General features: G+C 37.2%; 1 pseudogene; it reads right to left on the bottom strand.

Annotated features, from left to right (window-relative positions):
• Nucleotides 1-5,762: 5,762 nt before the first annotated feature.
• On the bottom strand, nt 5,763-6,728 carry LOC131407837 (olfactory receptor 8B3-like; annotated as a pseudogene).
• Between the last annotated feature and the right edge of the window lie 825 nt (nt 6,729-7,553).

Below are 7,553 nucleotides of genomic sequence, written 5' to 3'. Positions count from 1 at the left end.
TAGTGTGTGATTTTTGTAACACATATTTGAAGGCGTATTAGCGAAGACATCCACCTAAAGTATAACTATACTGTGAATGTCTCCTGACCGCTTAATCTAATTTGAGAGCAAAGTTAACTAAATGAGATATTTAACAACTTTAGTATCTGGTGTTGTTGGGCTAGGTTATTGGGATGTAACCACCCACTGAAAACAGCTAAAAACACTGAATAAAATATTCCACAATATTCTATTTTATGACCTAGTTTGTGATTACATAGATTTTTGAAATATTTATTAAGCTGCAAGTGTATCTTTTATGAACTTTTCAGGATTGTGTTATATTTGATGGTAACATCTGAAAAATTGATATATTCATTATCTAGTATATTCATGTAAATTTTTCAAAAGTCAAAAATATCCTTCTGAAAAAGATATATGATATTTTTCTTTTTATTATATAATATCCCTAAATAAAATATAATCGTAATTCTTACTAAAAATTTGTGCTTGCTTCTGGAACATAATTTCTTATATCAGGCTTTGTGCTTGAAACAGTTATTTGCAATTCTTGATCAAGAATTTTTCATAGTTGTATCTCCAATCTCTTTTATAATCACCATCAATGAGAAATTGTGTGTGCAAAAGTGATAATATTTCAGGGCTGGCCCAGTGGCGCAAGCCGTTACGTATGCGCGCTTGGCTGCGGTGGCCTGGGGTTCACTGATTCGGATCCTGGGCAAGCACCAAAGCACCGCTTGGCAAGCCATGCTCTGGCGGTGTCCCATATAAAGTGGAGGAAGATGGCCACGGATGTTAGCCCAGGGCCAGTCTTCCTCAGCAAAAAAAAGAGGAGGATTGGCAGATGTTAACACAGGGCTGATCTTCCTCACCAAAAAAAAAAAAAAAGTGATAAAGTTTTAAGTCATTTTTACTACCATTTAAAACTTTGCAATTGAAATTAAATTTAAATAATGTAGGAGTACTTTTCTTTCATTGACAGATTTAATGTTGAACCAGTTAGGAACGAATTTCACTGTTTCACTTCAAATGTTTCAAAATAACAAAGAAGCCCTAATTTGCAGAAGGCTTTTGCATTCTTAGTGCAACTAGTTTAGATGTCACTAAAAGGATACATTTTATCATTGAAATAGACAGAAGTATCTGAAATGAGAAGACAGAGATTGGGAACGTCAGGTTTTCTTGCCTGGCCTCCCACCACCACAGACTGCAGCACCTAAGGCTGAGCACTGTGCTCTCTGGGCACCCGAAACAAACTCCTCCAGCAGCATCATAGGCCTTTTGTCCACAATGGACACTGTCCTTCTGCACGTGGCAGCTGTTGCTGGTGACAGGTGGTGGAGCACCTCGTTGGTTCGGCTGTTGAATTAGAGCAGCAAATGCCTCACTTGGCTGACCATTGTTGCCTCCAGCCAATGCATGGTACGTACCATCCCATCAGACACGTTCCACTCTTGGCCTCCCAAAGCATCTATCTAGGCTATGCTCTAGTCTCTATGCCTTAACATGTATTCATATGGAGATTCCATACAAATGAAACAAACTTTTTCCCAATTAAAATTATGTTTATGAAGCAGATACAGAAGGATAATAAAGCCATATATGGCACTCTTCATATCTTCAAGTAATTCATCAATTTAAAGATATATTTATTCAAATATCTGAAAGTTGTCTTTAAAAATGCTTAATATATTGAAACAATTTTTACTTCAAAATTTCTAATTTTATTAATTTAAAATATTATTTTATTTTTAACCATTTTAGTTTTATGTGAATTGTGATTTTAACTTAAAAAATTGATATTTTTTGCCAGTAGATCAAAAGAATGTAAAGTTAACTTATAAAATAAGCCTGTTGATTTATAGTGCTGAGCCAGACATTTTGCTGACTCAAACTGTCACCAGGGAGTGCTGGGGACTTGGATATCACACTCATACTACAGGACATGTGTCATGTCTGCAACTCATATTTTGCCTAGATACACCAACATACACCAAAAAAGTGTGTGAAACTAGTAGTTCAAGGGTGTACATGGCCTATTACTTGGCTGGACAGCACCAATCATTCATGGGGGTTTGTCTCTCTCCTCACTTTTCATACTGCTTTGTTCTGCTCCATTTTAATCTCAGATGGACTCTTCCCATATAGGAAAATAGGACTACCAGAATCCTAGATTTAATCTTACTAATTCAGTAACTCCAAGGATGAAAAGTAAAGTTTGTTATAAATAATATTGGTAGAAAAGATGATAGTCAAATAACTATTTCTGACTAATCACTGCCATCAGGATTTGGCATGTGCTGATTGCACAAAATTATGTCTTGTGAGGTCGGCAAGTCAAACCATCTAAATTACATAAAATGTGTCCCCTGGATCAGACAAATTCCAGTCAAAAAAAATAGCATACTATGTACTTCCTAAAGAGGGTATTTTTAAAAAAGAATTGGATATATAGATATTGCAAGGAGGAAAGACCAAAAAGATGAAGCAGAGAAAATATAGAGACTAATAGCTACCATTCCCATGACATAGTGGGACAAATAGAAGGAGAAACATTAACCAGATTTTAAAAGCTCAGAGGAGAAGCTCTATAGGATTCATGCTTAGATTAATGGAGGGTTTGGAGGTGCCCACAGCTGGTGCTTGGACTTCTGAAGTAAAGGCCCCACCCAGAGGATGCCGGGTCCAACATGGAGGGAGACCAACAAGAAGGCCTGACAAGTGCTTGAACGACTAAAGGGGCACAGCCCAGGTAATGAAGTGAGAGAGGATGGTATAGCTGGTAAGGGACTGTTGTCCACCTACTGACTATACATCTAAGGGCTGCAGCAAGCTAAACACATTTTGATGTGCTTGCTGGCATTTGCACACCTTCTTTTGGGATTTCTTTCAAATCATTTGCTCATGTATGAAAGGGTCTTTTTATCATTGAGATATATTTTAATTATTAAGTTGTTATACATTCCGGATACAATACCTTTATCAGATATATGTATTGCAAATATTCTTCTAGTCTGTGGCTAGCCCATGAATATTTTTTGATAAATAGATTTTCTAATTTAAATCAAGGTCATTTTATCTTTTTTTCTTTAATTTTTAGTGCCTTTCCTTTAGATTTAGACTATGACTAAAAAATCTATGCCTACCAATATAATTTTTTATGTTTTCTTCTAGAAAACTTAAGTTTAAACTTTATGTGTTTACTTTTGATCCATTTAAAATTAATTCTTCGCATGATGTGAGATAGAGGTCAAAGTTCATTGTTTTCCTCATGAGTAGTTAGTACTTCCAGCATCAATTGCTTAGAATATTTTCTTTTACCTATCCATTTGTTTAGTTTCTTGGTCAAAAATCCATTGACCCTGGGGCCGGCCCAGTGGCGCAAGCGGTTAAGTGCACACGCTCTGCGTTGGCGGCCTGGGGTTTGCTGGTTCGGATCCCAGGCGTGCAGCGACGCATTGCTTGGCAAGCCATGCTGTGGCAGCGTCCCATATAAAGTAGAGGAAGACGGGCACGGATGTTTAGCTCAGGGCCAGTCTTCCTCAGCAAAAAAAGAGGAAGATTGGCAGATGTTAGCATAGGGCTGATCTCCTCACAAAAAAAAAAATATCCATTGACCCTATAAGTGAGGATCTCTTCCTGAATGTTTTATTCTCCCACGGATTTATTTGTCTATGTTTATAACAAAACCAATATGTCATGATTATCAGAACATAAAACTAAGTTTAAAATCAGTTAGTATAAATCATCTGTGTCATTTAGACTTCCTTAGGAAACAGATTCCAAGAAATAGAGTTGCAAGACATTTATTGTGGTAAATGCCTGTGAAGGATGAAATGGGAGGGAGGCAGAGTCAGAGATAAATGCTTCAGATCAGGTTGAAATTCCGATATCTAAGAATGGAGAGAGAGAGGGAAGGATAAGGTAGGAAAATCTCAGATCACAGTGCTGTTCTAAAAAGTCTCAGTCAGGATAATAGGAAGTTCCTAAGGAAAGATTGCCTTTCAGAAGAGACCCATGTTACACAGCAATAGGCCAGCTCCTGTATGAAAACTATGCTAAGCCATTGGCCAAGGACATCTCAGAGTAAGTGTGGACTCTGCCTGAACACTATGGTGGTACCAAAGGAGTATCAGCTATAGACTTTCATATTGATGCTCCCCGCAACTCGTTCCCTCAAAGGCAGTTAGAAGCACCACTCTACGGCTGCCCATTCCTCTCCCAAAAAGAAATTATGCCACAAATTTCTGATTTATTATTGTTATTTTTTATTATGTTTTATTAATTGTTATTTATAACATTAAATTTATTATTGTTGTTTTTCAAACAAGATAATCTAATTCAACGAGCATTTCTTGACCCCCCACTATATTTGATATTATTAATATACAAACAGAGAAATCATTGGAGAAATAGGGAAATTATAGGAAAAAGCATCTCATTAAATATATTTATCATCTATTGGTGAGATAAGGTTTAAGTAATTTCACAAAATATTGCTAGAAATATAGTTTATTATCATTAATATATATTTTTTTCATGATATACCTCAATAAGTAAGCAAAACAATGGCTAATATGTATCTCCTAACACTATGTGAGGTATTTTCCTTAAGTGATAAATAAAATTTACAGTAAGAACTATACGAGGGCTGGCCCCATGGCTTAGCGGTTAAGTGTGTGAGCTCCACTACTGGCGGCCCGGGTTCGACCCCGGGCACACTCCGACGCACCGCTTCTCCGGCCATGCTGAGGCCGTGTCTCACATACAGCAACTAGAAGGATGTGCAGCTATGACATACAACTATCTACTGGGGCTTTGGAGAAAAAAAAAGAGAAGGATTGGCAATAGATGTTAGCCCATGGCCAGTCTTCCTCAGCAAAAAGAGGAGGATTAGCATGGATATTAGCTCAGGGCTGATCTTCCTCACAAAAAAAAAAAAAGAAGGAAAAAAAACAAGAACCATACTATATTTTTCAAAATATTTTGTGTCATTTTAGACACTAATGAATGCAAGTTTTATAATAAACCACTCATCCCCTTGTTGGGATCCTGAGGTATATACATATTCCTCTAATCATCCTCTCTTAATCCTGTGTTTGGCCATAAACAATGGAGTTATTTGTATTCTTGTGAATATTAAATGCATTGGGCTGCTAGAATCTCTCAAAAGCAGGTGGCACGTGGCACAGATTTTGCCATTCTCAAAGGGAACAAGAAAAGTCAGAATAATAAAAGGAAAAGTGTTAAGAAAAATAGAACAAAGGGATAACATCAGGGGATCTGGTCCTACTTTAAGGTACATATACAATTTGCTATGTAGACATTTCTTTGAATTTTGCTGTCTATATGTACCAGTAACAATATTGTCAGGAAGAGAATTCTTCTGTGTGTTATATACTTCTGCAACTAGATCCAAAAGCTCTAATTTTAACTTGGTGTACTTATCAAATGCACCATACTTATCCAGATTAGGATAGCTGTAGAGACAAAAAGAGTTTTAAAAAATAATGAAAAATATAAGTGCATATGTTCCTTTTTAGAAAAATGCTATTAGTTATGTAGTAAACTTGTACAAGGTGAAGGAGATAGACAAGTGAAAAAAGAGACAAGGTTAGCTATAAGGGAAATATAAGACAGTCATTTACACCACACATATCATGATCTGTAGAAGCAATATGGTTATGGGCAAATCTCACATTGAAAAACACCAATAAAATTAAACGAAAAATTGAATGTCTTTACGTTAGTGCTCCTTATAGTCAGAACGTGTTTCTCCTCTGAATTTTAATCAGGGATCCCCGCAGTGCAACTCTGATATCCTTGTTCCTCAAACTGTAGATCAAAGGATTGACCATGGGCCCCACATTCGTATAGAAAACAGAAGAAACTTTTTCCTGCTCCATAGATGCAGGAGAAGAATATTTAAGATACATGAAAGCTGCTGATCCAAAAAAAAAAGAAAGGACAATGATGTGGGAACTACAGGTACTGAAGGCTTTTGATCTTCCTTCGGTGGATTTGATATGAAGAATGCTAGTGATGATAAAGATGTAAGAAATTAGGATGGTAAAACTGGGTACCGTGATATTAATACCCACAACAATGAGAACTACTATCTCATTGACATAGGTGCTGGTGCAAGAGAGTCGGAGGAGTGGGAGGATGTCACACAAGTAATGGTTGATGATATTAATGTTGCAGAAGGTTAATCTAAGCATGCACCCTGTGTGGGCAATGGCTCCAGCAAATCCCATCAAATATGCAGCAAAAGTTAGCACAAAACAGACCTGATGGGACATGGTGACCTTATACATCAATGGATTACAAATGGCCACATAGCGATCATAAGCCATTGAGGTCAACATATAGCATTCAGAGATGACAAAAAAGAGAAAGAAGAAGAGCTGAGTCATGCACCCAACATAGGAGATGATATTCTTCTTTGATACAAAGTTCATCAGCATCTTGGGAGTGAAAACAGAAGAGTAACAGAGATCAATGAAGGATAGGTTGAAGAGGAAATAGTACATGGGGTTGTGGAGGTGAGAATTTAGACCAATGAGTGATCAAGCCAAGGTCGCCCACCATGGTGGCAATGTAGATCATTAGAAATAGGTAAAAGAGGGGTTTCTGGAGCTCTGGACGGTCTGTTAATCCAGCAAGAATAAATTCAGTCACTAATGAGTCATTTCTAGCCAGCATTCTCAACTTTGGAAATCTGTGAGAACAGAAGAAATTTTCATTAATAAAGGACACAGCTTTGTCCTTACCAGCTCTCATTGATGAGAAAGGGACTCAGACTGGTGGAAATTAAACAAGTCCTCCTTGGCTTCATAGGGTCTAAATGCATTACCACACACTCCTTAACATTAAATCAGTCTGTCTTTTGTCGCATGAGATGCATGTGACAAACAACTGCTCCTGTCTTTGTTAGAACATAGAGAGATGAAGTGGCTGAGGAACAAAGCTTTCTGTTGATGAGCTGCAGTAGTGGGGGTGTATCCTGCATCTCTCCCTCTCACTCCTCTGATCCTTCACTTCCTCGTTCCTAGTTATCTTTCCGTTATCCTACTAGAAACCTCAATTCCCCTGTGATGACCATCAAGAAAGAGAAGATTCCTCTAGGGCAGAGACCATACAGGTATTCTGGTTCCTAAAGGGAAGTCTCATAGTCTATAGGGTTTCCAGATGCCTTACTGTCAGGATCCATAAAGTCAGTAACTGATAAAAGATATTGAGGAGAGCCTCAGTGGCCTGAGTTTTATAATTAACCATACATTCCAATGTTTCTACACATTCTCCTCCTTTGTTCCATCCTAGCTGGACAGAGAATGAATCAAGGAAGGTGAAAGTGCTTTCCTTGGTTTTGTATTAGGGCATAAACAAGAAAAAATTAATTTAGGTGCTGATTAAATTATTTACGTTTGTGAACATGTATCAAGCTGTATACTTATTTTGACATGTAAACTTTTCTATATGTATAGTATATTTGAATAAAAATTTTTTAAGGAAATAAAGATCTCTTCTTCCTCTGATGTTGCCATTTTCTA

Source organism: Diceros bicornis, chromosome 7 (genome assembly GCF_020826845.1).
Source record: "Diceros bicornis minor isolate mBicDic1 chromosome 7, mDicBic1.mat.cur, whole genome shotgun sequence".
In the NCBI taxonomy this organism is placed as follows: Eukaryota; Metazoa; Chordata; class Mammalia; order Perissodactyla; family Rhinocerotidae; genus Diceros; species Diceros bicornis.
Note: the sequence above shows the minus strand (reverse complement) of the source record. Positions and strands in the feature narration are given on the sequence as shown.